Genomic DNA, 24,330 nt, shown 5'->3' on the forward strand with positions numbered 1-24,330 from the left:
CTTACGGTTCGCATGATTGCAGTGAGTACGCATACAGTCTACATCATTGCGAATGGGGAACATTCACTAAATGGCGGTTTGTACATTGCATGCTGAGGGTACCGTAACAACTGGTGGCAAGCGACGGGATGACCCTCATCGCCCAGAGAGACCATTACAACCAGGATTAAATGGAGGTACAATACCAGAGGCTGAAAAGAGCTACCCTGAAAGATTTATTGGAGCAAAGAGGCGGACAAGCCAGTAACCTCAGGAAGAGGGAAATTATCGCACTATTGTTGGAAATGGATGGAGGACCAGAGGCAGAGGGAACCAATGGGCCCAGTACAGCTGACAGAACCCCCGAGGAGGCAAGCTTTGACCGGGCGGTAAGAATCAGGCTGGCCCATTATGGTCCCAATCCGTCTACAGAGATCATCACTCAGGTCATAGCCGCTGTGGAGGCCAACCTGCTACGCCAAAGCGTTGCTGCAGCAGCCCCAGTTACAGCAAACCCAGGGGAAAGAAAGAAAGTGCAATTTACAGCATTTAAGCCTTTTGTGGAGGCAGAAGGAGAGATTGACGGGTACCTTGCTGATTTTGAGCGGCAATGTGCGCTACACAAGGTACCCCTGGAAGACTGGGTTACTATATTGTCCGGCATGTTATCCGACCGGGCCAGTGAGGCTTTTCGGGCCATTCCTGATGAGGAGATCGGGGATTATGGGGCCGTCAAGGAAGCTTTGCTCTCCAGGTATGCTGTTACACCGGAGGCATACAGGAGGCGATTCAGAGATACGGTTAAATCAGCTGGGGATTCTTATGTTGAATAGGCATGCAAAGTGCACCGCACCGCTGCCCACTGGCTGGCAGGGTGCCAAGCTGTATCCGGGGAAGAGGTGCTGCAAATGTTCCTGTTGGGACACTGCTTTGAAAAACTATCTACAGGCGTCAGAGAGTGGGTAAGGGACCGTGAACCCTCCACTCTGCATGAAGCAGCTCACCTAGCAGACGAGTACACGGATGCCCATAAACTGGACAGTGCTATTGGAAAGGCTCCTACCGGAGTGGAGTACCGGCCAGCAGCACCTCCAGCAGCTACCATCTACCAGCCCCCGATGAACCGGCCGTCAGCACCCCCTCCACCTAATCAGTATCAGCAGCCACCCCGGTTCAATTCACGGGATTATTCTCAACCCATCAGGTGTTTTTTATGCAAGCAACTGGGGCACAAACGACCAGAGTGCCCAATGAACAGTGCTAACCAAGCCCAGTCCTGGAGGAAACCAGCTGGCGGCAATCCACGGCCACCTCTCCCGGCGGCTCACTGTGTAGAGGAGGAGGAATGCTGGGGCATCCTCCATGAGGCCAATCCTGTCCAAGCTGCCCACCGAGATAACAGTCAGCACCACCGGCAATGTGTCAAGGTCAACGGGAAGGAGGTCAGCGGCCCAACATACTGGGGACACGGTAGCAGTGCGAGTAGCCGGAGGTGCTGTGTTCCGACTACCCGTTGCCCGGGTACATTTGGACTGGGGAGCGGGCGCTAGACACGTGAACGTGGGGGTCATGAAGGATTTACCAGCAGATGTCCTACTTGGCAATGACTTAGCACCCCTTGTTTCTACTTTCGCTCCCATGGGTCCCGCTGAAGTGGACGCTGTCACGACCCGTGCCCAGACCCGTGCCGCCAAGACCGGCCCACCTGCTGCTGAGACCCAGGTAAGACTCTCTACCCCGACTTGTACCTTAGACCAGGCCCCTTTAGGCTGGGATACCCCAGAGATGTATGGGAAAGAAACCAGGAAAGACCCGACTTTAGCAAAGTACAGAGCCAGGGCCGATTCTGGGGGAGAAGGGGTGGATGGAGAGCATTACGAGTGGGTGGGGGATAGGCTGTACAGGATCCCTAAACCGTCCCAGAAACTGAATACCCCTCTGCAGAATCAACAGCTAGTGGTGCCTGCGAAATACCGGCAAGAGGTTCTGCGGATTGGGCATGATGTACCATTAGCGGCCATCTAGGCTCCCGCCGCACAGCTCATAGAATCACCCAAAACGTTTTCTGGCCTAATTTTAACCGAGATGTGCGGGTTTATTGTAGCATGTGTGACACATGTCAACGGGTAGGTAAACGGGGGGATCACCCAAAGGCTAGGCTCCAATCGATGCCTATCATTGGAGAACCCTTTTCCCGCATAGCCGTTGACATTGTGGGTCCACTGGCCAGGGCTAGTTCATCCGGTAAGAAGTATATTCTCACCGTGGTGGACTATGCCACACGTTATCCAGAGGCTGTCCTTTATAAAGGCAGAGACGGTTGCTAATGCCCTGGTTACAATTTTCACTAGGGTCGGGTTCCCTCAGGAGATCCTCTCCGACCAGGGAACTCAGTTCACCGCTGTGCTCACCCAGCAGCTGTGGAAGGTGTGTGGCATTAAACCGTTACTTAGCTCACCTTACCATCCCCAGACGAATCGTCTCTGCGAGCGATTTAATGGCACCCTCAAACAGATGTTGAGGACCTTCACTGACACTTGCAGAGATTGGGAGCGATTCCTGCCTCATCTGCTATTTGCATACAGAGAGGTGCCCCAGGAATCTACTGGGTTCTCTCCCTTTGAGCTACTCTATGGACGAAGGGTCCGCGGACCCCTGGATCTCATTAGAGGACACTGGGAGGGAGAGACAGAGCAAGAGAGAACCCCCATAGTACCATATGTCCTGGAACTCCGGGACCGCATGGAGAAACTGTCCCTGATGGTAAGGGAGAATCTCCAGGCGGCCCAGGGGAGACAGAAGAGGTGGTACGATCGGGGTGCCCGACAGCGGGTCTTCCAGGTTGGGCAAAAGGTTCTAGTGCTCAAGCCTGTGAAGGCGAACAAGATGCAAGCATCTTGGCAGGGCCCGTATAAAGTGTTAGCTCAGATATGTGATACTACCTATCTTATAGCCAGCTGTTCAGATGAAGGGATTCAGCGATCCTTTCATGTGAACATGCTGAAGGAGTATCAGGAGAGACCGGAGGATGTGGCGGTAGTATGTGCCCCCGGCCGCTGATGACCCCGAGAATTTACCTTTACCCGACTTATTAGAGAAGGATCCCCAGACTGACCTTACTAGTCTTGTGCAGCTAGGGGACCGGTTGAGCCCCGTGGAGAAGGTACAGGCAAGACAACTTCTGTGGGAGAAGCAGGCGACGTTCTCCCAAGAACCCGGGTACACTACCCTAGCTGTACACAAGGTAGAGACACCCGGACAGAATCCCCTACGACAACCCCCATACCGTATCCCTGAAGCAGTCCGAGAAGGAATGCGGAAGGAGATCCAGGAGATGACTAGGCTTGGTGTCATCGAACACTCAGACAGCCCTTGGGCTTCGCCTGTAGTCCTGGTGCCTAAGAAAGATGGGACCACCCGGTTCTGTGTGGACTACAGGCGGCTCAACGAGCGGACCACCACTGACGCCTACCCGATGCCCCGGGTAGACAAATTATTAGACCGCATTGCCAGGGGGCGCTACCTGACTACCATCGACCTGTGTAAAGGTTATTGGCAGATCCCCCTGGCCGAGGATGCTATCCCCAAGTCGGCCTTCGTCACCCCATTTGGTCTGTACCAGTTTAAGGTCATGCCATTTGGGATGAAGAACGCTCCGGCTACCTTCCAGCGCATGGTGGATAGGCTCCTCGATGGCTTACAGGAATTTGCATGTGCATACCTGGACGACATTGCGGTCTACAATGAGTCCTGGGAAGACCACTTGGTACACGTAGGGGTGGTTCTGGAAAGATTCGGGCCGCTGGCCTGACCTTGAAACCGGACAAGTGCCATCTAGGCATGGCAGAAGTGCAGTACTTGGGTCACCGGGTAGGATGTAGGAGCCAGAGACCAGAACCAGCCAAGGTGGAAGCGGTAGCTAACTGGCACACACCTATTACCAAGACCCAAGTGCTTGCCTTCCTGGGAACGGCAGGGTATTACCGACGTTTTGTCCCCGACTACCGTACTGTCGCCAAGCCCTTGACTGACCTGACTAAGAAGAACCTACCTAAGCAGGTCCTGTGGTCTCCAGCTTGTGAAGCCGCGTTTCAGGCACTGAAGCAAGCTCTTGTAAATGCACCTGTCCTGGCTGCCCCAGTCCCTAACAAACGTTTTCTCGTACATACAGATGCTTCCATGTATGGACTGGGGGCTGTGCTGAGCCAGGTCGGGGACGATGGAGGAGAGCACCCTGTTGCATATCTCAGCAGAAAGTTACTACCCCGGGAAGTGAGTTATGCGGCACTGGAGGGAGAAAGAGTGTTTAGCCCTGGTCTGGGCACTAAAGAAACTGAGCCCTTATTTGTACGGACAAGAATTTTCTCTTATAACAGACCACAATCCCCTTGTCTGGCTTAACCGGGTCTCAGGAGACAATGGCAGGCTGCTGAGGTGGAGTTTGGCACTACAGCCTTACGACTTCACCATCAGTTACCGACCCGGTAAGCAGAACGGGAATGCAGATGGGTTATCTCGACAAACAGACGTCCCTATTCCCTCCTAGTCTGGTCATCCCCAAGTTGACCCGCCAAAGGGTCAAGCCGGGTCTGCCGGAGTGTTCCACAAGGGGGGAGCCGTGTGACAGACCCATCTGTATGGACTAAGATTGCTGGATTTGTCTGTTTGCTTGTTTCACAAACTCGCCTATTTCTTATGCCTGGATCTAAGGGAATTGACTTTGTTAACGAACAAAACTGCCGAACGGATGGCCACCCAGAAGAGAAGTGTGCTGCTGGTTAACCTATTGATCCCAATTAGAACGTTGTGGTTAACCACAGACACTTCTCAATTAAAACCGAATACAGGGTGGTCGTCGTTCATATGTCGACCACGAGGCGGCGGCCATTTTAAACCATGCGAAAGACCAGCGGTGTTCGGTACTAAACTCATGGAACTGAAAACGGACACTTTTTCAACCGAACACCGCTGAAGCCGTCGACCTCCCTCCCCAGTCGCCAGAAGTGTGCGAAGACCGGCCGTTCGGGAGATTTAAAGACCTGAATGGACTTACCCCAGATAACCGTCCCATGGAGTCGATCACATACCGAAGAACTGTAACAGACTTTGACTCCATGGCGATTGAACTATGCGTATGGGATCTGAGCGCTATTCGCCAATAATATACACTCAGATCCAGGCTATCTGGGGATGTGTTACACGAATGAGAAATAATCTGCAGTTATAAAGTTATGCATTTTTATGTATTTTATGGTTTACATTTAAAATGGCGATTTGCCTCTGCTTTGGGAGATAATTGAATTACTTCCCAATTATCTCCCAAGCGGAGGGGAGGAAACTGTGATGTATGCTGGGAATATTGTGTGACTGTATGTCCTGAAAGGCCATATGTCCTTCTGCTATTTCAGTCTCCCATTTGGTCCCCTAGGGGAGTGTCCACCAAGTGGGAGACCTGCATAAATACGGGCGGGTAGCCCACAGTAAACTCAGTTCGTGTTTTACCCTCAATGCGGAGCTTGGTCTCGTTAATGGGGGGATTGTATTACCAGCGACTAGAGACTGCTTATTGGAATTATTTGCCGCTTGGGAACTATTGGCGTTCGGCTGATACTGCCGGTTCGGGAGCTTAGCGCTCGAGGAGGGAAGTGACCGTATGGAGACCGTTCGGGAGTTTGGAATGTTCCCTTACTTACGGTTCGCATGATTGCAGTGAGTACGCATACAGTCTACATCATTGCGAATGGGGAACATTCACTAAATCATATGGAGACCGTTCGGGAGTTTGGAATGTATGCTTTGCAGCATGAGATGGTGCATTGTCATGCATGAAGATGATTTTATTACGGAAAGCATAGTTCTTCCTTCTGTACCAGGGAAGAAAGTGGTCAGTCTGAAACTCCACATACTTTGCAGAGGTCATCTTTACACCTTTGGTGACCCTAAAGGGGCCGACCAGCTCTCTTCCCATGATTCTGGCACAAAACATGACTCCTTCACCGCCTTGCTGACGTCGCAGCCTTGTTGGAACAGGGTGGCCGTCCACCAACCATCCACTACTCCATCCATCTGGACCATCCAGGGTTGCACGGCACTTTTCAGTGAACAGGACTGTTTGAAAATTAGTCTTTATTAGTGATGTCCCGAACGGTTCGCAGGTGAATAGTTCCTGGCGAACATAGCGTGTTCGCGTTCGCCACGGACGGCAAACATATGCGATGTTCGGTCCGCCCCCTATTCGTCATCATTGAGTAAACTTTGACCCTGTACCTCACAGTCAGCAGACACATTCCAGCCAATCAGCAGCAGTCCCTCCCTCCCAGACTCTCCCACCTCCTAGACAACATACAATTTAGATTAATTCTGAAGCTGCATTCATTTTTTTAATTATTTTTTTTGTGTTTGTGTTTATTATACATTATCCTCCATAGCCAGTAACCTGTGTTTATTATACATTATCCCCCATAGCCAGTAACCAGTGTTTATTATACATTATCCCCCCATAGCCAGTAACCTGTGTTTATTATACATTATCCCCCCATAGCCAGTAACCTGTGCTTATTATACATTATCTCCCCCATAGCCAGTAACCTGTGTTTATTATACATTATCCTCCAATAGCCAGTAACCTGTGTTTATTATACATTATCCTCCCATAGCCAGTAACCTCTGTTTGTTATACATTATCCCTCCCATAGCCAGTAACCTGTGTTTATTATACATTATCCCCCCATAGCCAGTAACCTATGTTTATTATACATTATCCCCCATAGTCATTTATCGTTGGACCCAGGGCCGGCGCGTCCATAAGGCGGCACAGGCGGCCGCCTTAGGGTGCACCGGCTCTGGGGGCGCAATATTTCAGTGGCCGGCAGGAGGGAAGCTCTCCCTCCTGCCAGCCACCATCTGGACCCCGGCGCGACAGTGTTGTGATGTGATAAGGCACAGTGAGGGAGCTCTAATCTCACCGCTCTGCTCCCTCGCACGCTGTCTGCTGATGCCGTGGGAGCCGGAATATGACGTCATATTCCGGCTCCCGCGGTATCAGCAGACAGCCCGCGAGGGAGCAGAGTGGTGAGATTAGAGCTCCCTCGCCGCGTCTGATCACAGCAGCCCTACTGGACCACAGGGAATGATCCATCATCCACACCAGCTCTCCAGGTAGGGAGGCTGGGGGGAAATTTTTTATTTATTAAAATAATTAGTGAATGTATGTCATGTGTCTGTGTGTGAGTGTCTGTGTCTGTGAGTGACGGTGTGTGTGTCTGTGAGTGACAGTGTGTGTGTCTGTGAGTGACAGCGTTTGTCTGTGAGTGACAGCGTGTGTCTGTGAGTGACAGCGTGTGTCTGTGTGTGAGTGTCTGTCTGTGAGTGACAGCGTGTGTGTCTGTGAGTGACAGCGTGTGTCTGTGAGTGACAGCATGTGTGTCTGTGAGTGACAGTGTGTGTCTGTGTGTGAGTGTCTGTCTGTGAGTGACAGTGTGTGTGTCTGTGAGTGACAGCGTGTGTCTGTGAGTGACAGCATTTGTGTCTGTGAGTGACAGTCTGTCTGTGAGTGACAGCGTGTGTGTCTGTGAGTGACAGCGTCTGTCTGTGAGTGACAGCATCTGTCTGTGAGTGACTGAGTGTGTGTGTGTGAGTGAGTGCGTCTGTGTGTGTCTGTGAGTGATTGTATGAGTGTGTGCATGTGAGTGTATGAGTGTGTCTGTCAGTGTATGATGAGTGTGTGTCTGTCAAATCAGTGAGAGTATGTTTGTCATTGAGTCTGTGTTTGACTATCAGTGTGTCTGTCAATGAGTGTCAATCAGTGTGGGTCTGTCAGTGTCAAGGAATGAGTGTGTGTCAGATCAATGAGTCTGTGTCTGTCAGTGACGTCTGTGTGTTTGTCATTGAGTGTCTGACTGTCAGTGTGTACAGAGTGTAGCGGAGCGGAGCGCGGTACAGGAACTTCTGTTTCCTTTACCTGGCCAGACTGACAGGAGGTGCTCACAGAGAGAGCACTCCCTGTCAGTCCGGCCGGGTACAGAAAACTGAAGCTCCTTTAGGGGATCTGCTCCACTTGGCAATGCAACAATAGAGGTAGGAGACACACCAGGAAGGGGACTGTGACCACTAAAGGGGTGTGGGGTTCACCAAGGGATATGGAGGGAATGGGAGAGAAACACCAAGAGACAGGGAAAAGAGGGTGTAACGGACCGTTTCAGCAGACAAGGGGTTAAAATCCGTTTAGGCGATCTTCCCCTTTCAGATATAAAGGCAGCTACTGTAGAACACCAAACTCCCGAACTGAATACAAGGGAATGCACCAAACTCCCGAACTGCATACAAGGGAATAAGGTAGCACTCCAAACTCCCGAACCGGAACCTCACGAATAGCTGCTAGCAGACGAACAGGAAAAGCTCCCAAGTGGCTTACACTCCTGGCAATCAGTCTGTAACAGCATACAGTGAATCCCCCCCAATAACGAGACAAAGCTCCGTGTTGAGGGTCAAGCAGTGGTCTCGTTTATTATGGGCTACCCGCCCAGTATTTATGCAAGTCTCCCACCTGGTGGACACTCCCCTAGGGGACCAGATGGAAGACTGTGACAAGGGACAGACATACACCAATTACAGACACACAGCAGTAAAACATCCCCACAATGCATCCTAATTCCCTCCCTCTATCCTGGAGATAATTGAGAAGTAATTCAATTATCTCCTAGGACAGAGGCAAGACTCCATTATACATGTGGGGACACAAAGACAGTAAAACACTTTAAAATACATAAAGTCACCTTGTCTACATAAAACACAGACATTTCACATATCCCCAGATAGCTGGGATCTGAGCCGCACAAAACTACCGAATAGCGCTCAGATCCTATTCACATGGTTCAATTGCCATGGAGCCAAAGTCTTTAACTACACGAATGGGCTCCATGGCATAGCTATCTGGGTTAAAAAATTCACATAAAATAACATACCGAATAGACATGTATTCGTTAAACTGTATGAACAGGAACCAGGCGGCGGACGGCTCAGCGGTGTTCGTGCAAATAAGTGTCCGTTTTTAGATCCATGGTGTAAGCGCTGAACACCGCGGGCCGCCGCCACGTGTTCGGTAAACGAACAAAGACCACCCTGCATTCGGCAATTAAGCTGCGGTTAACCGCAGCTTCAGGGTGGTCAATTGGCGGCACACTCCAGCTCCCGGGTGGTCGCTCCTTCGGTAGTTTGTTCGGTAGATAAAATCTACCGAACACCCCGGCAGAAAGGCACGAATAAGCCTTTCTGCAGGGAAAAATAAGTTGTTTGAAAGTCTGGTCCATAGTCCAAAGGCAGCAGGCGGGCAACCTGGCTTCTCCAATGCAATGTGGCGAGATTGCTCTTGTCACAGAGGGGGGAGGGGAGTAGAACACTAAGGGACAGGGAAGGGACCACTAATGGTCGGGGAGGGGAGAGGGGCTGGTTAAGAGGCACATAGGTGAAGATTTTTTTTTGGGGGGGGTGGCGGGGCGGAAATATGCATCTTTGCCTATGTACCTAAAAATCCAAGCACCGGCCCTGGTTGGACCAGAGAGTGAGTGAGTGAGTGAATAATATAATATATATGTTCAGAAACATATTAGTAATATATGTAAATCGGGTTCATGCAAAGAGGATGAAAAGGTATTAGAGAAAAACACATTGCATCAAATTTACAAAGCCAAACTTTTAAAAGCTTTCCTCATTTCTTTCTCGGGATGAGGAACATATCGGTTGTAGACTGAGGATTTCCATCTGCCCAATCTTTTAATAATATGCACTGGAGTGTCAGTGTTGAAGGAGACCGAAGCTGCCCCTATTCTAAATGAAAGACCCGAGACATGGATACAACCCAATCTTAGGAGTAGTGTTCTGATGTAGAAGATGAATTTAGCCGTAGTCAGAGGGATTCAGTGAGAGTAGTGGTGAAATGTGTGTGGCATGACTGAGTGTGGGTAAGTAAGAGTCAAGTATTTTAACTGGGCACTAGTTCTAGGTGGGATAAAGTGGTATAGTGGATGGATGAGTAGTTTGGTTCGTTTTAAAAGGTTTGTAGAGAAAGTATATAGTGATTGAGACGAGAGCAATCTCGACACATTGCATTGGAGAAGCCTGGTTTCCCGCCTGCTGCCTTTGGACTATGGACCAGACTTTAAAATACTTTATTTTCCCTGCAGAAAGGCTTATTCGTGCCTTTCTGCTGGGGTGTTCGGTAGATTTTATCTACCGAACAAACTGCCGAAGGAGCGACCACCTGGGAGCTGGAGTGTGCTGCCAATTTAGCTCCCTGAAGCTGCGGTTAACCGCAGCTTAATTGACGAATACAGGGTGGTCTTTGTTCGTTTACTGAACACGTGGTGGCAGCCATTTTAAAAGTCCTGAGCGGCCAGCGGTGTTCAGCGCTTACACCACGTATCTAAAAACAGACACTTATTTGCACGAACACCGCTGAGCCGTCCGCCGCCTGGTTCTTATTCGTACAGATCTAACGAATACATGTTCATCTGGTACTTTTGTTATGTGAATGTGTTAACCCAGATAGCTATGCCATGGAGCCTATTCGTGTAATTAAAGACGTTGGCTACATGGCAATTGAACTGTGTGAATAGGATCTGAGCGCTATTCGGTAGTTTTGTGCGCTCAGATCCCAGCTATCTGGGGATGTGTGACATGTCTGTGTTTTATGTATAAACTTATGACTTTGTGTATTTTAAAGTGTTTTTATGTTTTTGTGCTCACCATGTTCATAATGGCGATTTGTCCTGGGAGATAATTGAATTACTTCTCAATTATCTCCAGGGCAGAGGAGAGGAAGCCAGGATGCATTGTGGGAAAGTATTGTGACTGTATGTCCTAAATTGATACCTGTCTGTCTTTTGTTACAGTCTCCCATTTGGTCCCCTAGGGGAGTGTCCACCAAGTGGGAGACCTGCATAAATACTGGGCGGGTAGCCCATAATAAACAACACCACTGCTTGACCCTCAACACGGAGCTTTGTCTCGTCTTTGGGGGGATTCACTGTATGCTGATAGAGACTGATTGCCAGGAGTGTAAGCCGCTTGGGAGCTTTTCCTGTTCGTCTGCTAGCAGCTATTCGTGAGGTTCCGGTTCGGGACCTTATTCCCTTGTATGCAGTTCAGGAGTTTGGTGCATTCACTTGTATTCAATTCGGGAGTTTGGTGCTTTACTGAAGCTGCCTTTATATCTGAAAGGGGAATATCGCCTAAACGGATTTTAACCCCTTGTCTGCTGAAACGGTCCGTTAAAGTGATCATGATTTTTAGCGATATCCAATATTTTTAAGGTGGTCCCAGTGCCACCACTCATATCTGGTGTCACAATAGCTTGCATTTAAAAAAAAAACAAAAAGCTTTTTTGACTGTAATATAATAGCAGTCAGTTTCCTTCACACGTGTGCGTTTCAGGGCCTGCCAGGGCACAGTGTCACACCAGTGCAACTCATATCTGGTGTAACAGTAGTGTACATTAAAAAAAACTTGAAATTTGACTGTGAAATAATAGCAGTCACTTTCCTTCACACGTGTGCGTTTCAGGGCCTGCCAGGGCACAGTGTCACACCAGTGCAACTCATATCTGGTGTAACAGTAGTGTACATTTAAAAAACAAAATACAGGGGGCTTGTTGTCACCTTTTGGGGACCCTTGGTGTTGTACGTGGCTGGGTGGAGGAAGAGACCTTCAATGACATCAGTGAGGACAAGGAACGGGACTGTCATGCCTTAACTACCGGTAATTCCTTGTCTCTTCCGGGTTGACGGAGTTTAGCCACACCCCTTCTCTGACGCGGTCTCCCCACGCTACATAATGCGACCGCGCCAGATACAAGATGCTGGATTATTGAACAGCGTTACCGCGATATCAAACCGGCTAAAGATTCTCTGCAACCTCTACTTGTGTACCGAACCGGACTGGAAAACTACTTACCCTCCTTCTCCTCTCCTCGACCACGGCTAGTATCTGGACTTTCCTCATCCTGTTTGAGAAACTTCCTCCCCAGAGGAGAACTCCGGGAACCTGATTTTTCAACCTTGGAAGCTAAGTCAATTGTTATATCTGTAATAGGAGCTTACCTGCTCTCAAGCCCGCTAAGCATTCCTGCTACAGCCTGCTCTCAAGTCCGCTAAGCATTCCTGCTACAGCTGCTCTCAGGCCTGCTATCTCTAACTCCAAAATGAATCACTCCTGCTTCAACTTAATTTCTAACTTCCTCCGTTTCCTTAAAACTTGCAAACTCCAATGTGATAGATTGCATGTATGTCAGAAGCTGCTTACTCCATTTAAACAAACAGCGAAGTAATTAAAGATACAGTACCTGTATTTTCCATAATTGAATACACCGTTCCTATTCTATTCTCTAAGTATCCTAATCAACAATCTAAGTCCTAAGAGATCTGCAGTTGTGCTCCATATCAATATATGTAAGCGTTACAGGGACATGGCTAGCTTGGTATCCAACCTTGTGCAAATGGGAAGTTTGCAGTTGTGCAAATGGACTGTTTGCGGTTGTTTGTGGTGCGTTAAACGGGGAGTTTGGTCTGTCACTGTGAAGCGGGCGTAACCCTTACACTACCTGATCGATACAACATCATACCTGATGTTTTAAAGCACGTTATTCCAAACAATTTAGGAATGTTAGGTGATTTATGCCCTTTATGGATTAAAACCAGACTCTGCATCAACTATGCAATTTTCCATGGGAGTTTTGCCATGGATCCCCCTACGGCATGCCACAGTCCAGGTGTTAGTCCCCTTGAAACAACTTTTCCATCACTATTGTGGCCAGAAAGAGTCCCTGTGGGTTTTAAAATTCGCCTGCCTATTGAAGTCTATGGCAGTTCGCCGGGTTCGCCCGTTCGCGAACATTTGCGGAAGTTCGCGTTCCCCGTTCGCGAACGGAAAATTTCATGTTCGCGACATCACTAGTCTTCATGTATTTTTCTGCCCAATGCAGCCGTTTCTGCTTGTCAGCATTGGTTAGTGGTGGCCGAATAGAAGGTTTATGCACAGCTGCAAGACTCTGGAGGACTCTACACCTTGATGTCCGTGGGACTCCAGAGGCACCAGCAGCTTCACATATCTGTTTGCTGCTATGTAATGGTATTTTAGCAGCTGCTCTTTTGATCCGATGCATGGATCTGGCAGAAATCGTCCTCAATGTGCCTTTATCTGCACGAACCCGTCTGTGCTCTGAATCAGCCACAAATCTCTTAATAGTGCGATGATCAAGCTTAAGTTTTCGTGAAATATCTATGTTTTCATACCTCGTCCAAGGCATTGAACTATTTCACTCTTTTTTTTAATAATGTGGAACACCCTCCTTTAGTAGTTTTTCCTTAAATTGGGCTCACCTGGCAATCTAATTATCACAGGTGTCCGAGATTGTTTTCAGTGATCAAAAGAGCCCTGAGGCACAATGCCATCCATGAGTTAAACTGAAAAATTAAATATTTAATCTTTGTGACACTTAAATAGAATTTGCATAATATTTTGGAACAGGTTGTAAGATAGTGGAAGGCCAATATAGTATTTTTAGTTCACATTTTATGCCTCTTCATTATTGTTATTTTGTATATTGTTTCATTATTTTGTCTGATTTTGGTTACAGTCACCTTATTGTATTATATTGATTTATGTTCTAGCATGAAAATGTTGATGAGCTAATCATATCTATTGCTCCTGCTACCCCATGTCTTTTTTCAAGCAAAGTCCTCCCACTTCATTTGTATTCTCTGCAAATATGCAAAATACGGGATTAGCAAAAATATGAGGTGTGCTATAGCAAGATCTAAAAAAAAAGTGGTGCTGTAACCTTAAAGAGACACTGATTGAGCTAAACTTTAAATCTATTTTTGTGTTTTTCAATTGCATTTACTGGGATAAGAAAGAAGGATGAGGAAGTTATGAAACAAATATTTGTGTTTTCTTTTATTACATCCATCAGGGTTTGACCTGGAAACATTTTGACTCCTGCACCTGCACCTTTACTAATACTTCGATATTTATTAATATTGTAAGTAATTTAGTAATATTTATTTCATAGCTGTGTGGGGGTGACTAGAGTGCTGTTTGCCACAGATTAGCCAGTTCTTACTTTTCTGCACATCTTTTATAGAACTTCTATGGAATTGACAATTCTTATTCAGTACTAAGAATATTCAGAGCTGACATGTCTGTGTGGATTTACAGTTTGCACATGCGAGCATTACAACTTTGACATGCAATTTTATTTGATGTCTTGATTTTAAAACATCTAATTATAGTAAGAACCTCCTTTTCTCCTAGTTTCTAGACAGTTATCCTGGAAATGTTTGATGGGCTAAATTCTGAACTAAAACAGAATTTCAAGTAAAACAACCCTTAATTTTCCACCTTTCAACCTTACTATGAACCGCTTTATAGATATGAGTATACTGTAACCCCTTCCATATATAAATCTAATATCATATGTGCATATATGACTATGCTATTGCTAAATTATTCTGGGCAAGAATCAAAGACTTTGGAGCTGCTGTGGTCTGGCAGTGGATTAGGAATTTATTTGTCTTTTTTTCCGCTTATGTTTATTCCAGGTGTTTAAATGTGCAGGTCTTGAGAAAGTAACTTTTTGACACATATACCCTCATAGGCAGGTCCCTCGTCATTTCAGTGCACGTGTTGATAAGCTTGTTAAGAACTTTTCTTTACATTTTATCCCTCAGGTTTAAATAACATTCAATTTATAATTAAACTTTTTCTTCTTGGACTGAAACAAAGTCAAAATAGTTTTTGTAACATTGGCATTCATCCACCTCACGCCTGTCCTATTTTTAGTTGGGCACTCCGGTCAGCCTGCGTGGGCTTTTGACAAATTAGCAGTCAGGAAGAGAAGTTTTTGGAGACATCTACATTTTTCTATGAAATCAGTGCAAGGGATCAGGTTAGGCCTCTACTACGAGTACAGAAAAAGACCATAAATACACACATTCCATAAAAAAACAAGTATCTCAGTGCATGGTTCAGTGAGTGACTGATGGACAAAGTATTCAGTTTGGTGAAACCCTAGCCTGCTGTTACATAACACCCTTCTATCTGACTACATATTTGTTAGGTCATCGGTGTTACCACATTGTTTCTTCTCAGTATTTTAAATTGCCAAAATAAGCTTCATAAACACTGCATCTCATTGTATTGGTTATGGTAAAGTATTTCTATAGGTGTTGTCCTCTTTTTTTTTTTTGGCCAACTATTTTGAAGCTTTTTTATAAAACCCTAGCCCTCCTTCTCTCCAGCTGCTCTAACAATGTTTGACAAAAAACACAGAACACAATTAAACATCACACGAACACGGCTACTCGCTACGGCGATCCCCACTAAGACATAGACAACCTAACACATCGAACAACCTACATGACCACGTCCGAAACACGCTAAAACAATGTCCCAAACTACACAAAACGGACGCACACACAAACACACCCACCCAACACACAGACCGAATATAAGGCCGACGTAGTTAAAGGGGCCAACACGACGAGAAACACACCAAAGACCCAAGAACACAATACTAATAGAAAAACGAGACACCGCACTATCCGCCAGATCCCAGCAAACCCCGCAAAATCTACAGCAGTAAGCAAGACGAGAAGCCAAGACGAGCGTGACTACCGCTGGGGCGGACAGAAAAAGTAACATATAGGATATACCACCCCGGACACCCGACACGCCACACGCACCCACACTACAGTCCCACATAAAGACCTACTACACAAAGCCATAAGTAAAACCCAAACGCAACATCAACGATCCCAACAGACGTGACAAATAGTCGAAAATACTAGCACGCGCGAAGCACACAGGGATTAACTAGACGCAACAAGCTCACGACAAGGTTCAAAAACTTACCTGTATGTCTACCACAACATTTACATAAAATAAACGTATACATCCAGACATGCACAAACCGCAATGTATGACAGATAACTATGATGCATAAAGAATGCCAAACCCGCCTCTGTGCAGGCAACCAACGGCTTATAACACTGTACCGAGAACCATGCCTCTGCACAGGCACTTACACGCTACAAAAAAAAATGTTTGTTAACCAAGCTTATGACAAGACTACAATAAAAATATTTAAAACAAAAAACACAGAACAGTGCCAATAGACTTTAAAACCGTAACCACTACAATAAGCTGTAATGGGTATGTTGCTTAGAGTGTCCCTTTAATCATTACCACTTACACATGGGGGCCTTAACCAAGTTCACATGGGGAGGGAAGTGGAAACGCCATGAGTTAGATATTCCCTAATTTCTACTAGAATGCCATGGGGACTCTGTACTACTTATTTGGCTTTCCCTAATATTAAGCAGCTCACCACAGCTCTTGTTTTTGTAATTTGGCAACCAGTTACTGATACACTTTTATAATATGTGTGTCTTGGGGACCCACAACTACGTTATAATCATATTTATTGTTCATACTAGAACTGCAGCAGAGAGGTATGTGTTTCCATTCTCTGCTTCAGCATTCAAGGGCTTTTTTAGTTGGTGTAAGGATTTGTCAGGCATTCAATGAGAATATTGATCTTAGAAAAGGGGAGATGTAGTCCACAACATCTGGAGTGCTGTGCTTACCCAAGCTCTAGACACAATTATTGGACCTGCTGAATGATACTCATAATGTTCCCCTGAAATTATTTTATGCTGCTCCCCAAAGAATAAATATTCTTTAAAATTTTAATTAATTTTACATTTTTAATACACCACTAATTGATACTACTAAAATAGTCTTTTTTTTTTTTTTAAATTAAATTTCTTTAACTCGCGAAATAAGCTTCATGAAACTAACAGGAGTTTTGATAAAAATTATATGCGACTATACAGCCTTTCTCAAATTGCAGAGACCAAAGAAGAACAAAGATGGGATTGTTTCCTCTTTGTGAATTTTATAAACAAATCAGAAAGCAAAGAAAGTGTTTAAAGCCAAAAACAGCTTAAAAATTCAGCAAACGTAGTTCAAAGTAATGAAATAACAGTTATCTTAGCACATGCCAACAAAGCTGCCCTTAATTACATTCCATTGTGACTAATCTTTCTGAAAAGAAAATACTGTCCTGGCCAGAGATTGCAATGATGGAAAACATGACCCGTTTTTACTTATCACTTACTTCATCTGCTTCATGACTTCAGAAGTGAAGGACTTAGACAATAACCTGTGTGTCTGTGTGTGAGTATTTAACAATACAAACAAATATAGGATGTGCATGAGCAAGAAAAACTTCAAATGTGGGGGATTGTTAGGAATGCATGGGACAGGGGTTGTTTGAACAAAAATTATTGTGCTTCCATGAATACGAATATTGAAACAAAGGCCCTTTGAATCGTATCTAGTAGAAATAATTGCACTAGCCCAAAACTGGACACATAGCTTGTATACAGAACACTAAAACATAATGGCTTTTCCCACAATATTTTTCTTTTCACTGGTAAACTATGAATATATTTTCATGTCACTTATTTTATTTGTTTCATATGTATGTGAAAATATTCGAATTCACAATTTATCACTGACATGATTATTCATTAAAATAGGAATTACAAATGTAGGCAAATACAGTTGAGCTGGAAACATAACTCACATTGTGAATTTCTTCTATTCAGTTGTTGCAGCCTAATATTGGAATAAACTTGAGAAGAGATTACTATTATGGGTAATCCTATAGTCTATTGGTCAACACAATTTAAAGAGATTCTTGATAGTAGCCACCTGTGGGGAGACAATGAACACTTTTGGAAAGTGGACCCCCTTCTGCATTAATACTCCCCACCAAAAGCCTATAGGGGGCGATGGGCTGAAGATTAACATGTGTTCCACATTTGTTTTACAATTCATCAAACTGAAGCCTGTGAGGGAAGGGGGACTGGACAGCGTCATATAAACTCCCCTTCTGAAGCTCATGGGTGGGGTGTAGGGAATAGACAAAGATTTGTCTAGAACACTCTTTGTTTTACTACCACCCCACCTGCAGCTCATGGGTCACTGGCAAGCTTTCTTGATTATTTAAATAGCCATCACTGCAGTCTATAGGTGGGAGCTAGGGGGGCAGTTTAATGTCCTCTTTTATTAAATTATATCTGCTGCTCATGGGTGGGGGCTGGAGGGGGCAGTGGTATGCCCCACCATCCCTGCTATTAAGAGCCACTGCACCTATGGGTGGGGACCGGTGTGGATATTAGTGTACACCCAAGCTATCTTCTATTTTTTTTTAATTTAAAAAATCTAAGCTAAATATCAAAACTGAAGCTATTGGAGTGTTGGAAAATGTTATCAAATCAGCTATTTTGAACTACAATTTCCAATATGGCATTTAATTTACTCTACTTCACTGTTTAGTGAGTAAAAACTACACAGTTATTAACTAAACTGGGATTTCCTGGAACGTTACCTGGGAATTGCAAACTTTTAGTTTAAAATAGTCAACCTGGAAAGAAATGTTCAAAATCAGAGAATTACCAATAAACATTTTTTTTTTTAGAAATGTAGCAATTATCTGATAATTTACTGACAGCCTATTGTTTAGTGAATATCCCTTATGAGTGTATTGTAACTCATAGTTAGAAAAAAAAACCCTCAAAGAATTTGAAATATCTAAATGTGCCAGAAATAGACTTAAAGCCTAATTAAATTAAATCACATGATCAATGTGCTGTGAAAGATTTGTAAAGCATCCAGATTTATCTGATAAAACAATTGTGGTAAAACATTATTAATAGAACTTTGTGCTAGGATGATTGTGCAAATTGTGATACCTCTTAATGTGTCCGAATTCATGGAAGCTTTTTTGGGCAACAAGCCAAAGTTACTAAGTTATTTTGTTTACCATTAATTTACATCATATTTGTTAGAGCAAGAATATCTAGTATAAGTCTATTTCTTATGATGATGTGAAACTTCATGTTTGCGGTAGCTATCAGAGTTATTTACTAATCTAAAAATTATTGTGAATTCAAAGTGAATTTCAAATTTAAGTCCCATATAGCTGAACTGGAAAAATTCAAAAAATTAGAAGTCAGCTATCCTTTCAGTTCAGCTAACTTGGCCTATACATTTTCACTTTGAATTTTCACTTTAGTAAATAATCCTGTCAGAATACCTGACAATTTTTACTTTAGTGAATAATCCTGTATGTGTTCTATGTATTATTCTGCAAATGAGATCTGTTGGTTATATATATATATATATATATTTTGTGTGTGTGTTTTTCATTGTCGTACTGAATTTTGCAGACCACTACACTAACCTACTACCCCTGAGTACACCACAATACACTACATGTATACATTTGCCAGGTGTTTGAGGAAATAGTAGGATCAAACAACTGACATTACCTAATTTCCACAGCCCTTGCTGCACCTTTCTTGGCTGTGACTCCCTCAGTCTGCATGAATTTTCAATCAGATGATAACTTGCTTTAGAATGTTTTTTCCTCCTGTTCTGTAAATTTAACTTTATTCACACACAAGTGGCTCCTGCATGGTCTGGGGTGCTATAAACAGAGCCCAAAATAAGAATTTCTAGTTTAGTGATCAGACCGTTTTTCAATTTTACCACATGACAGGAGGCTTCCTATTTTGCATTAAACTCTCTTTACTAACTCTACAGCAGCAAAGAAAAGTGAAAACAAGAACCAATCAAAATTCACTGTGGAAGTATAGTATCCACAGTGAATAGGCTCCTCCTCCTCTTTCTTTGCTGCTCTATCAGCAGACAGGACAGAGTTTTTGGCTCTTCCCTTTACACACTTCATTATTGTAGTTTATTGTATTGTATTGTTATTATATTATTATTATTTTTATTGTATTTATTATTATTTTTCCTTCTACTCTTGTATTGTGGTTATATCCCACTTTTATGTACTTTTCTTTTGTTCTTAAGGCACTCTCTCCACTCCCTTCTATCTGTCCCTGCATGATTGGGCTTTCTGCACTATACACTTCTCCCATGGGTCAAGCTCTCAGGGCATCCGTCGGTCTCTGCTGACGGATTGTTTTTCCCGTTACTAAGGGTAACTCTCACCTCCCTCTCCGCCCAACCTCTCTCACGGCTACACTGCCGCACTTACCTGAGCCCTGCGTGACCGGCTCTCATTCTCTGCTCCAGTGGCAGCCATCTTGGTTCTTGTGTCTTGCGAGAATCGCGGCTGCCATTTTGGGAGTCCCAAAAAAAAGTCTTCCTAACACCCGGTCCACGGTTTCACAGCTTCCTGCTTGTTTTTTCCAGCTTCAAGGCAGAGGTCCATCAGGTCAGTTACAACTTGCATACTGTAGCCTGCACTATAGGGCTTACTACCCTGTGCATCTGGGGTAAGGCCCCTTATCTTTGGTGCTGCTTATTGAGGTATACCTTGTGTCACCTTTGAGTGTCTAGGTGAGGCACAGTAAAATAAAAACCCAATATATTATACCCTGCTGGGGTAATTGGTACTCCTGGTACCACGTGCATTGATATTTCCTACACCCTGCTGGGGTATTTTAGTACTGCTGGTGCTAATGCACGAATCACTATATACCCTGCTGGAGTTTACTAGTACTGCTAGTACTAATTACACTAATTACTATACCCTACTTGGGTTATACTGGTACTGCTGGTACCGTCACTTTATTGTGATTAAAGCTACAGTTCTGACCTCTGGCCCATCGCATGCCCTGTGCCACTATATGCTATCAGTCCTTTCTCCCAACCTTACACAATGGAAGCCTCTCAGAACACTGCTGACTTCCAGACCATGATTAATGAGGCCATTGCCGCCTCTATGGAGAAAGCACACTCCAAGGTTATGACGGCGAATGCTGAACAGAAAAAATCCTCCAAAGCACAACACCATGATTCTGATTCTGAGGCTTCAGAACCACACACGAAGAAAGAGACCCTTTCTGGCAAACGCCACTGGAAGGGTGGAAAAGGGCAAGACAACCCTGGCAAGGGCAAGACGCCAGCCAAATGTCGCAGAACGGTCCCACCTACCACCCCTACCCCACACCACCACTACTCAGAGGAGGAGGAGAATGACCGAACATGCTCCATGGCCATATTAGATGAATGACAAGCTGTAGAATCGGACTCACAAGACGACGCTTGGGGCTCAGATTCCGGATCCCATTCCGGTTTCCTGCAAGGTACTTTCCTAGATGATCCCCAGAGAACCAAAACTTGGAACCCACTCAAGGGGAAACCATCTTGGACCCAACAGGTCAACGGCTGTTCGACCCAAGAAACATTAGACACCCACGCTCAGGGGACTGGACACCCCACCAGAGCACTTGTCTAAAGTCATGCATCTATGGCTCCATAAACCATTAGACAAGACTGTACGCAACCGTCTACAGTCTGAGTGTCCTCGCCCTACCCTACCCAATCACGTTGCCCAGACACCGGAGTTCGATCAGGTCATGGCCACCTTCATGTCACGGGGAGGTCGCGACCCCCGGAAAGGGGTGAAAAAGGCTTCGGAGGGGTTCAAGACAAACTGCTGGACTCCATCGGCCCCCTCTCCTGCATTATGTATCTGGCAGACGACGCTTTCACAAGAGCCGACCAATTTGACGCCAGCATGGTGCGCGAATGGGCGCACAATATATACGGGAATGGGCACAAAGATGCTTTTGCTTTGTGGGGAACACTAACGTTGCCCTCTACTCTGAGAGGCGCAAAGCAGCACTACTCCGCAAAGACGAAAAGTTGGTGGAATTGGGCACCAAGGAGCTAGGACCATTGGCACAGGGCAAACTGTTCGGAGATGCTTTTCTCAAAGACCTGAACAGACACGTGAATGTCTTCACGTCATTGAATAAGGCACAAACCTCAATGAGGAGGGTCTTTAGGAGCAACCCCACCAGGGGTGTTTTTGGAAGGGCTGGCTGCCAAAGGGGCCGTGCAGCCAGCCGTTTCTGGCTTTCAGACCCCGTTCAGCGAAACCACAACCCTTCTACCTGGAGGTGGGCTACAGACAGCCGTTCTCCTACACCAGAGGAGCTGACAGAGGTCCTGGACCATGTGGTCATGGCAGAGTACGCTTTCAGAACTGAATGACCATGTCCGCAGACGCGTGGATTCTGCAGAAGGTTATTTCATCGATTTCGTGTGCCTTCCGCTTCAAATGGATCCACCACAACCTATCAACTGCTCCACAGAGGACACCAAGCTCCGAATTACGGGAACTGCACTAAAAAAGGTGTGATGAACCCGCTCCCGAACCCGGGGGTTTCTTCGGCAATATATTCCTGGTGAAAAAGAAAAACTTCCGTCCCGTCATAAACTTAAGAAGTCTCAACGCGTACGTAATGTACCGACACTTCAAGATGGAGGGCATCCACCTCTTAAGGGACCTCCTTCAAGACGGAGACTGGTTTACATGATTGGATCTAAGAGACGCATACCTGTCAGTTTCCGTCCACCGATCCTGCCGCCAGTTCCTCAGATTCTGGTAGCAAGGCCTCCCTTGGCAGTTCACATGCCTCCCTTAAGCACGAGGAATTCAATGCATTATCTACCTGGACGACCTTCTGCTATTCTGCTCAGACAGGTCCAGACTGAGGACACTCGCTATACCATGGATTTCCTGACATCTCTAGGTTTCGTGGTAAACTACCTAAAGTCGGCAATATCTCCGGCCCAGACGGTACAATTCTTGGGCTTCGAGATAGACTCCAATTACAGCACACTACGACTACCAACGTTGAAGATCAGGGCCATCCAAAAAGAACTACGCAGGGTCTTACACTGCCATGCCATTCCACTCCGCAATCAGGTATCCGCATCCATAAAGGCCATTTTCCCAGGACCACTCCATTACAGGGCGATGCCTGAAGGCCTGATTTCTTCGCCAGAACCCTACAACAAGCCGGTCCAAGTAACAGAAGAAGTCAAGGAGGAACTCAGATGGTGGCTGGACAGCATGGAGGCATGGAACGGCGTGGCATCTTCGGGAACAGGCCCAACGTCGTACTGGAGTCAGCCTCTGGGGATGGGGCGCAACGAGTGATGGCATATCGACAGGATGCGTCTGGAGGAACTCAACATGCACATAAACTGCCTGGAGCTCCTAGCGGGATCCTTCGCTATTCACAGCCTGGCAAGGGACAAATCGGACTGCTGCATTCTCCTCAGGATGGACAACATCTCCGTGGTCCGCTACATCAACCGCCTGGGTGAAGCCCGAACCCGGCTCCTGTCGGAGATAATGCAACATGTCCCTCAATCTCACGGCAGATTGGTTCTCCCGACTTTCACTGCCTTTTAGAACAGAGGGACCCCTTTCACCTGAATCTGTTTGCGTCACGCAACAACAGACAGACGCAAGATAATTACTTCAGCTGGCTCCCAGACCCGGATCCCGGACCCGGATGTACAGAGCCATGAGCCCCAGACTTTAGATGCTGATATCTCAGGCTCTGTACATCATGATTTGCAGGGATCCCAGATGGGGGCCCGGGGCTATCTAGTGATATAGGTTTGATCCATGTGACCCCTTTGCTTCCCGGGGTGCCAAGCCGCAAAGTTTACCCCCCTGTATGGAATGTGTTTTTATGTGTGTCCCTGTGTATCTCCCAGTGCAGGAGATAGCTATCTGTAATCCAACCCCCTCCTGCCTGAGATTGTGTTGAACATTATGGAGACTCCCTGTGGGGGTCTGTGCATAAAAGCTGTGTGTTCCAAATAAAGAGAGTTCAATGTTTTAACCTCCAGAAATGTGTGTTGTCCTGTTACTGGAGGGAAGGAAGATTTAACCCCTATGTCTGCTGTTCCAGCTTGCAGGTAGATGCCAATGGGAAAGTCCTTGTAAGGACTAAGAGCTTCCAGGACTGAGTGCCGTCCAGCCCTAGGAGCGCATTGAGCTAAGTCCCCTAACCATGTAAGAGTTCCTGATTGGCTGAAGAAAGGGAACTAGCGGGGAGTAAGCGGTCGGGTTACCCAGGTGTCCCGCTACAGGTACATACTGAGAAATGTACTTTTCTAATAATTGTTTAAAGATATTCTATTTATCCTCAATGTTTATTCACTAAAGAGTTTATGCCAGTCAATATGTAAAGCTGCCCATATCTAATTGAAATTGGCCTTTTTAAGATTATATGTTTTAGTATACCGCATGTGCTTTTGCTTTTTTGAGCTTATTTCAAAAGACACCATATTGGGATCACTATTTCCCAAGTGCTCCCCTTGTTGAATGTTGGTCAAAAGATCAACATTGTTTGTTTTTACCAGATCCAGACAAACATGCTTTCTTGTTGGTGCTTGTACTAGTTGTGACATGAAGGGGTCATTTAACATGTTCAAAAACCTGATTCC

Source organism: Pelobates fuscus, chromosome 4 (genome assembly GCF_036172605.1).
Source record: "Pelobates fuscus isolate aPelFus1 chromosome 4, aPelFus1.pri, whole genome shotgun sequence".
NCBI lineage: Eukaryota > Metazoa > Chordata > Amphibia > Anura > Pelobatidae > Pelobates > Pelobates fuscus.